Below are 8890 nucleotides of genomic sequence, written 5' to 3' on the forward strand. Positions count from 1 at the left end.
GGTGTCTCGCCCTTTGATGGGCTGCAGTGTAGCGGATATCACGTTGGCCTCACACACGAAAGGTCCCCGGTGGATCCGTTTTCTCTCACTCAAAGTTATCTATTTATTGAAGTGAAATAAAGAGCAATTAAGGAATAAGGGAGCCCTTTTGCCAGGAGACTAAATAGCAAATAAAAACAGCAAATTCTGGAAATCTCAGCAAATCAGGCAGCATTTGCCAGGAGATGAAACTCGCCTCCGATTGTTCCCCTTTGGCAAGTTTCTGCCTAGGATCGAACCAGGGACCTTTTGCGTGTAAAGCAAACATGATAACCACTACACTACAGAAACCACTGGTATAATAGCCCCAACAGAGGGGAGCTGACCAGTGAGCTCCCTCTGCGCTGATCGGGAATGTGTTGGCTCACCTGAAACAACTTCTGTCCCACACTGAAAGTTCTCAATCCTTCTCCTCCACTGCCCTTTACAGAAATGTCACGGATCACCCAGCCACCGTGTTCACTTCCACATCCTCACAGTGGGGCCACAGAGGCTCCTACCGTCTCCCCGCGATCAGCGTACTCGCTCAATTTACAAAATTAAACCCGGAACACGTGCCCGGCAAAGGGCAAGAGAAGCCAGATAGTCTGGAAGCTCGGTCTATCACAGAAAGTATTGGTATTCATGGTGCTTACAGCAAGTATTAATCGTCTCACAGACCTCAATTATTTTTATGCGACGAATTGATCGAGTATCGTTACCAGGTTAGTGCACCGGATCTTAACCCCTCGACCACCAGGGAACAGTTATGATAGATGTAGATATATTTATATATATTTATATATGAACCTGAATATCAACGGCTAGCTACCTTGACCTCATGGCGAACAGCAGTGCATCTAACTTTGAGTGAAGTAAATTATTCCACAATGAAACCCATTTCATCTTTTGTTCCCTTTTAAACACTAGAAACTGAGACAGGGGGAATAAATAGACAAGTAAAAGCACAGGGATAGAGACAAGAGGAAGAGAGAAGGGAAAAGATACTGTCTCCACCCAGAACTAATGCAGAAACCCCTCTGCTGCGCTCGGGGTGGCCACCCACAGCCTGGATACACTAACGGGAGAACACCAGCGGCAGGTCGGGGCCATAAAAGGAACGGCGAGCGGCCCTGGGAGCAGCTTGGAGGTCCCGGGAGACTAATCCAGGGAGCAGCGCGAGCTGGTGCAGGAGGGCGGCGGCAGCGAAGAGTGATGTCATCAAGGAGCAGGTCAGTGATTGGAGCGTGGACAGGTACAGCAGGAGCGGCGAGATCGGGGCGAAGGAGTGGCGAGAGACTGTGGAGGGATGTGATCAGGGCCCAGGGGAGGCATGAGTTCAGGGCCAGGGGCCCAGGGGCAGCACGGGCCAGCCCACACTGCGATATGAGTGCACACTGGGTCCGTGCAGCAGAGCTGGTCTCCAGTCGTCTTATTTAACCATTGCCACTGGACCAAGGCCTCGCTCTGTCAAGCCCGTGTGATGGCTGGGGTGCAACGGCCATCACACGTTAAAAAAATCCACGCACAGGCATCTTCCACCCTTCAACATACAGTTCAGGACCTGGAATATTGCAACACCTGTGAACTCATCCTTTTTTGGCGAGGAAGCAAGTCATCCTCGCTTCGAGGGACTGCCTATGATGATGATGAACTGGATTTGCTGCAGTCCGCGGGCAGCAGGTGATGAAAGCGGGCGTGAGAGGGTGAGTGACAGGTGGGCACTGCTTCTGATGCTGGCTGACCCATGCTGGGAGTGGCCGGGGATTTTAAAGCCCTTTCATTGCACCAATGCAGCGTAAATGAAACTGTGTTTCAGGAACCTTCATGTTTCCAAACATGGACAATCTGCACTGTAGACCTTGTGGTGCAACGGTAGTGTGTCTGACTCCAGATCAGAAGGCTGTGTATTCAAATCATGTCGGGATCATTGTTCTTCAAAAGATGCGAACTTCTTTGCTATTTGGCAATAACCTGACACTTGCTCCAATGTTTGTCTCACTATTTCCCGGGTGTCAGGCACAGATATGCCAGATGCCCTCATTTACTTCATGTAACGAGACACAAAAGTTCAAAATTTAAATGAACTTACAGTCTGGATGGCCGAGCCGTCGAAGGTGCTGCGTTCAGTTTGCAGTCTGCTCTTAAAGCGCGGTTTCAAATCCCTTTTCTTATTTTTAGTCATTAAGCAAAACTCATTTGCTTGGCACCACGACCAGCTCCTTAAAAGTGGGATTCAGCAGTTCACCTGCTCGCTTAACATTTCCGTCTGACCTGGTGCTGAAAGTGGAGATGTTTCCGCAGTGTCGCGGTTAACACGTTCGCCTCACACGCGAAAGCTCACCGGGTGGGAATATTTTCTGGAACTTTCTCCTCATGCATGCTCAGGGCGAGATTGTTCTCCTGTGAAAGGTCATAAGGTCATAAACATGTAAGGATTAGGAGCTGGAGTAGGCCATTCGGCCCCTCGAGCCTGGTCCACCATTCAAGAAGATCCTGGCAGTTCTTCGACATCAAGTTTAAACATCTGGGGCGGAGCCAACAGGCGCCTGGCTGCAATCAGTGACAAAAACGTTTGCTTTAGCAGAAGCACAGCGAGCTCAGTTGATACAGTGTGAGTTTTTTAATCTCAGGTTCTCGGGTTCGAACACCAAGTTTGTTGATTACTTTTTAACTACATTTTATGTTGCTTTCACGGGAATACATCGTTAATTAACCGATGATATTCTTTTGCACAAATAAAGAAATTCTAACTGAAGGAGATTCCATAATTGGATAATTTATCGATGCTCTGCAAGTTAACTCTTGAACCATAAACCATTTTACACACTGTGCTTTCGGGGTCTGGTTCAAAATGTTCATTGCTGGTAACATCAACAGTGAGACTGGGGAAACAGTGAGACTGACTTTAGAGCAAGGGTCTGGTTATTGTGAAACACCAAATAAAATATACATTCTGGAAGAATAACATCGAAAGGAAATGTGACCCGACACCCAGAAAGAAGTGTTAAGACAGAAGATGAAATGCTGCATCCCTTTCTGCAAAAAATTCCTTTCACAAACATTTCTCTGACCGAAGCTGCACAAAACAAAAATGTTCGTTGCAAAGTCATTAAACTCCCGAATTTCCGCTTCAAGAAAATCTCCTGAATCAGATGCCTCTAGTTTTGCCGACTCAATCCATGTCCCTTTGCAATGTTCTGCTTCCACCCACACTATGAAATGTGCCACTAACTTATAGAATCATGGAATGGTTACAGCACGGAAGGCCATTCGGCCCGTCGAGCCCGTGCCGACTCTCAGCGAGTCCCACTTCCCCGCCCTTTTAACATAGCCCTGCAATTGTTTTTCCTTCAGACACTGATCCAACTCCCGTTTGAAAGATAAGATTGAGTCTGCCTCCACCACCCTTTCAAGCCGTGCATTCCAGATCCTAACCACTTGCTGCTAAATGGTCATCTCCTGTTCCTATGTGTAAAGTCTGGGAAACACGAGATCAATTCCTGCCACACTCACAGCCTTCCTAAATATAGCACCGTCTTTCTATTCTCATAAAACCAGCTCCTGAAGTGTCGGCCAGCTGTGTCGGTGAAAGCTCTGGTTATGTTCCTAACATCACTTCAATTGCAGTGTTTCCGTAGTGTAGTGGTTGTCACATTTTCTTCACCCGCGAATGATCTTTGGTTCGAAACTGGGCGGAAACATTTTGAAAACCCGTTTAATTAAATATTAGAAAAAATGGATTTATTCATATTAATGTTTCAATATTAACAAAACACAATGTCCCACAGCCTTGTTAAATTTTCTGATGTCTATGTTCAGTTCTGTATACACTCAAACTCGACACTTGAACTGAATGCTCATATAAGTATTGGAGTGGGAACTCACTGGATAACAGCACAGCTGGCAATGTTTGCGGAATATATTCGTGACACCAAAGCACACAATGACAACCTGGAACTGTGCGGCACAGTATCCTCGGGGAAAACAGTTGAAGTCCCTGAGAGGGCTTAAACCACCAACTTTTTGGTTAACAACCGAACACGCTAACCCATTGCGCCACAGAGACTGACACAAGTGAATACTGCAAGACATCCCAAACCAGGGCATCCGTCAGTTAAAGCTTCAGATTGCTCCGACCAGTTGGAACTTGTCCACTCTCAGTTGCACTTTTCCCAAATAAAGGGTGGGACATTCATTGTGGATGCGTGGAAGCAGTCTGATCCCGCACACCGCAGACACTTCCATGTCACCGCCAACCAGCTCTCCCGCAGCCGGTGTGATCGACCTTCCAGCCTTCCGGTGCCCTGTCTGTGACAAAGTATTCTGATTGTCCCGAAGCTTTATTACGTTTTAATTCCTTTTCAGCTCCTGACTGCGGATATTCCTGTGATTAAACGGGAACTAAATGCTTGCAGGGACAGTTGGATTCACCATTTCTTTGCTTGGTGAAATTTCAAAGATTGAAAGTGACGCACATCAACCCCAATCCTCGTCACCTACTCGCTAACCGCTACACGCTGCTCCCGTGAGATGGAAGCCCAGTTGCTGTTTCAAGCTTGAATGCAGGTACAAGCAGAACTCATTCAAAGAAAGTCCAAGTCCCTGAGGCACCTGATTATTTGCACCAAACTCCTTTGTAAAGAGTTGAGGTTCGTGTGGGGTGATGTGGGCACATCTTTCCCCACACTACAACACTTCAAACATAACTCAACGGCTGTAAAGCGCTTTGGGGCGTCATGAGTTCCTGAAAGGCACTGCAGAAATGCAAATCTTCCTTTGCAAAATTTCTATGCAATTTCAAAACTCGCCGGCAAAATAATGGACTCTTCCAGGATTGGAACCCAGGACTTCTCACAAATTTCATTTAACTTCGACTCATCTAAAGTCACACCTTTAGATCAATGAACCAACTGCTTGACAATCATAACGGTAATGTATAGCCATTATAAAAGCAAGTTTTTGATTGTGGCAACTCTTGATTAGAGAAGCACGTGAGACCGAATCAGTGACTTTGCTTTTTCGACCTGTCTTCTGAAGCGCCGCACGGTCCCACTCCGACAGTCAATGAGCTGTTGGGACGTTAGTGTATCCAGGCTGTGGGTGGCCACCCCGAGCGCAGCAGAGGGGTTTCTGCATTAGTTCTGGGTGGGGACAGAATTTCCCCTTCTCTCTTCCTCTTGTCTGTATCACTGTGCTTTTATTTCTCTATTTATTCCCCCTGTCTCAGTTTCTAGTGTTTAAAAGGGACTAAAAGATGAAATGGGTGTCACTGTGGAACAATTTCTCTCGCTCAAAGTTAGATTCACGACCGTTGTGCCATGAGGTCTCGGCAGCTTGCCGTTGACATACAGGTTCATATATAAATATATATTTTTATATTGATACAAATTATCGAAGCTGTTCCCTGGTTGAGTGGTTAAGATCCCGAGCATTAACCCTTTCCATTCTCAATCAGTTCATCGCAGAAACATAATTGAGGTGTGTGAGAGGATTTATGATTGCTGTAATCGGCATTAAATCCCCACTACTATCTGTTACAGAATGAGCTTACACACTCTCCCGCTTCTCCTGCCTTTTGCCGGACACATGTCCCGGGTTTAATTTTACAAACTGGTCGAGTTCGCTGATCGCTGGGAGACGGTCGGAGCCTCTGTGGCCCCACTGTGAGGATGTGGAAGTGAACACGTGACATTTCTGTAAAGGTCAGCAGAGGAGAAGGATTGAGAACTTTCAGTGTAGGACAGAATTTGTTTCAGGTGAGCCAACACATTCCTGATCCTCCTCTCTTCTGAGGTAATCCCCGGAGTCGAGGATGATTTGCTTCCACATTAAAAATCAGTGGTGATCAGCACAGAGGGAGCTCACTGGTCAGCTCCCGTCTGTTGAAACCACTGTGCCAGAAGTTTCCCTAGTGTCGCGGTTATCACGTTTGCTTTACACATGCAAGGTCACCGGTTCGATGCCGCGCGAGAACATTGTGTTGAAATTTCCAAAAGGGGAACAATCGGAGGTGAGTCTTGTCTCCTGTCAAATGCTAACTGACCTGCTGAGATTTCCAGCATTTGCTGTTTTTATTTGTTATTTATTCTCATAGCAAAAGGGCTCCCTTATTCCTTAATTGCTCTTTATTTCACCAATAAATAGATAACTTTTAGCGAGAGAAAATGGATCCACCAAGGAACTTTGGCGTGTCGGAATAACCGGTGCTGTTAAATTTGACAAAAGTTGCACCAGATTCCTGGTGTCGACAGCGATGAGGATTTTGAACCAGACTCCTAAAAAAAAGTGTGTAAAATGGGATATGGTTGAACAGTTAACATGCAAAGCACAGAACAAATGATTGAAGTATCGACTGTCCCTCAGTCAGCATTTTTTTATCGTACAAAAGAAGATGACGGGTTAATTAATGATGCTTTCCCGTGAAAACAACACAAAAGTTAAACAAAAAACATGCAGTGACTGGCAGGTGAGCGCTTCTTCTGATACCTGGTGGGAATGGACAGGGATTTTAAAGCCCCTTGTATTGCGGAATCTTCATATAGACGAACATCTCAAGCTGCCTGTGTAGGCCTCGTGGTGCAACGGCAGCGCGTCTGACTCCAGATTAGAAGGTTGCGTGTTCAAATCACGTCGAGGTCACTGCTCTTCTGGGTAATCTCGGAATTAATATTTTCTTTGCTGTTTGGCAATAACCAGACCCTTGCTCCAAGGTCTGTCTCACTGTTTCCTCGGTGTCAGTCAGAGAAACACCTGTTGCCCTCATTTATTTCTTGTGACAAGACACAAAAGTTCAAAATCAACCTGCAGGTGGCCATATACAGCACTGGATAGTCAGGACAGCCGAGCGGTCTAAGCTGTTGTGTTCAGTCTGCTCTGAAAGTGTGGGTTTGAAACCCACTTCTAGCACCTTTTATTTTTAGTCATTAAGCAAAACTCATTTGCTTGGCACAACGATCAGCTCCTAAAAAGTGGGATTCTGCAGTTCACCTGCTCGCTCAGCATCTCCGTCTGACCTGTTGCTGAAGGTGGAGATGTTTCCGCAGTGTGGCCGTTCACACGTTCACCTTACTGTCATGTATCTCACACTACTCTGCAGTTCTAAGTCGTTTTGAACATCTCTTTCAGACAGGTGTGGGTACCTTCAAAGGGGCTAAAGTTAAAATCTACATCACGCAGGATGCCAGACCAGTCCATGACAAGGCTAGAGCTGTGCCTTATGTGATGAGGGAAAAGATTGAACACGAACTGGACCTGCAGGAAGGCATTATCTCATCCGTGGAATTTAGCGACTGGTCAAGTCCCATCATCCCCGTCATGAAACCTGATGGATCCGTACAAATCTGTGGGGATTACAAGTCTACCATAACAGAGTCTCCCTACAGGACCAATACCCGCTGCCCAGAGCAGAGGACCTATTTGCCACGTTGGCTGGAGGAAAACTTTTCTCGAAACTAGATCTTACATCTGCGTATATGACGCAAGAACTGACCGAAGAGTCTCAGCTACTCACCACCATCAACACACATCGAGGCCTTTTTATGTACAATCGATGCCCATTCGGCATCAGGTCAGCAGCTGCTATATTCCAGCGCAACATGGAGAGTCTGCTCAAGTCCATCCTGGGGACGCTTGTGTTTCAAGATGACATACTCATCACGGGCAGGGACACCGACTCCCATCTCCGCAATTTGCAGGAAGTACTAAGTCGATTGGATCGAGTAGGCCTAAGAGTTAAGAAATCCAAGTGTCTGTTTCTCGCGCCTGAGGTTGAATTTTTGGGCAGAAGGATTGCCGCTGATGGAATCTGCCCAACAGAATCAAAAACCGAAGCAATTCGTCTGGCACCCAGGCCCTGGAATATCTCGGAACTGCCTGCCTTTCTCGGGCTATTCAATTACATTGGGAACTTTATGCAGAACTTGAGCACGCTGCTGGAGCCTCTCCACATGCTACTCAGAAAGGGGTACGATTGGTTTTGGGGGGACGCCCAAGAACGCGCCTTCAATAAAGAACTCATTCTTCTATATTCCAACAGTGTTTTAGCCTTTTTTGACCCAGGTATAAAGTTAGTTCTTACATGTGATGCGTCAGCGTACAGGGTCGGGTGCGTTTTACAGCACATCAATGATGCGGGTAAATTACAACCTATTGCTTATGCCTCCAGGTCACTTTCGCGGGCTGCGTGCGGGTACGATATGGTTGAGAAGGAGGATCTCGCGTGCGTGTACGATGTCAAAAAGATGCACCAATACCTTTTCGTGGCCAAGTTCGGGTTAGAAAACAACCACAAACCCCTCACGTCCCTGCTTTCTGAGTGCAAGGCACTAAACGCCAAAGCCTCGGCACGCATTCAGCGGTGGGCACTCATGCTGGTGTCTTACGACTACACAATAAGGCACAGACCAGGCACAGACAACTGTGCCGATGCGCTTAGCAGGCTACCCCTGGCGACCACAGAAGATTCGGACGAACAGGACTGTGAGATGGTCATGGCAATCAGTGCCTTTGAATCCACAGGTTCGCCCATGATGTCGCACCAAATCAGAGCCTGGACGAAAGATGCGTTTTAACTGGTGACAGGGCAGAGACCCGCGATGCCTGCCCAAGGAGATCAAACCTTTCCATAGGTGCAGGCATGAACTATCACTACAGGCAGACTGCCTGATGTGGGGCAGCCGAGTAGTTATGCCCTTGCGAGGCTGAGAGGCGTTTTCCGGGAGCTCCACCGCGAGCACCCGGGGATCGTCCTAATGAAGGCCATAGCCAGATCCCACGTCTGGTGGCCTAGCATTGACGCGGACTTGGAGCTCTGCATCCGTCGGTGCACCATTTGTGCCCAACTCAGTAATGCCCCCAGGGAGGCCCCCCT

General features: G+C 47.2%; 2 non-coding genes across 2 annotated transcripts; one reads left to right on the plus strand and one right to left on the minus strand.

The window, feature by feature from the left end:
- Positions 1 to 257: 257 nt before the first annotated feature.
- On the minus strand, positions 258 to 330 carry trnav-uac (transfer RNA valine (anticodon UAC)). The gene has a single exon. It is a non-coding gene; the product is annotated as a tRNA-Val (tRNA).
- Positions 331 to 6588: 6258 nt separating this feature from the next.
- Positions 6589 to 6660, plus strand: trnaw-cca (transfer RNA tryptophan (anticodon CCA)). The gene has a single exon. It is a non-coding gene; the product is annotated as a tRNA-Trp (tRNA).
- The last annotated feature ends 2230 nt before the right edge of the window (positions 6661 to 8890 follow it).

Source organism: Pristiophorus japonicus, unplaced genomic scaffold, assembly GCF_044704955.1.
Source record: "Pristiophorus japonicus isolate sPriJap1 unplaced genomic scaffold, sPriJap1.hap1 HAP1_SCAFFOLD_58, whole genome shotgun sequence".
NCBI classification, from domain to species: Eukaryota; Metazoa; Chordata; class Chondrichthyes; family Pristiophoridae; genus Pristiophorus; species Pristiophorus japonicus.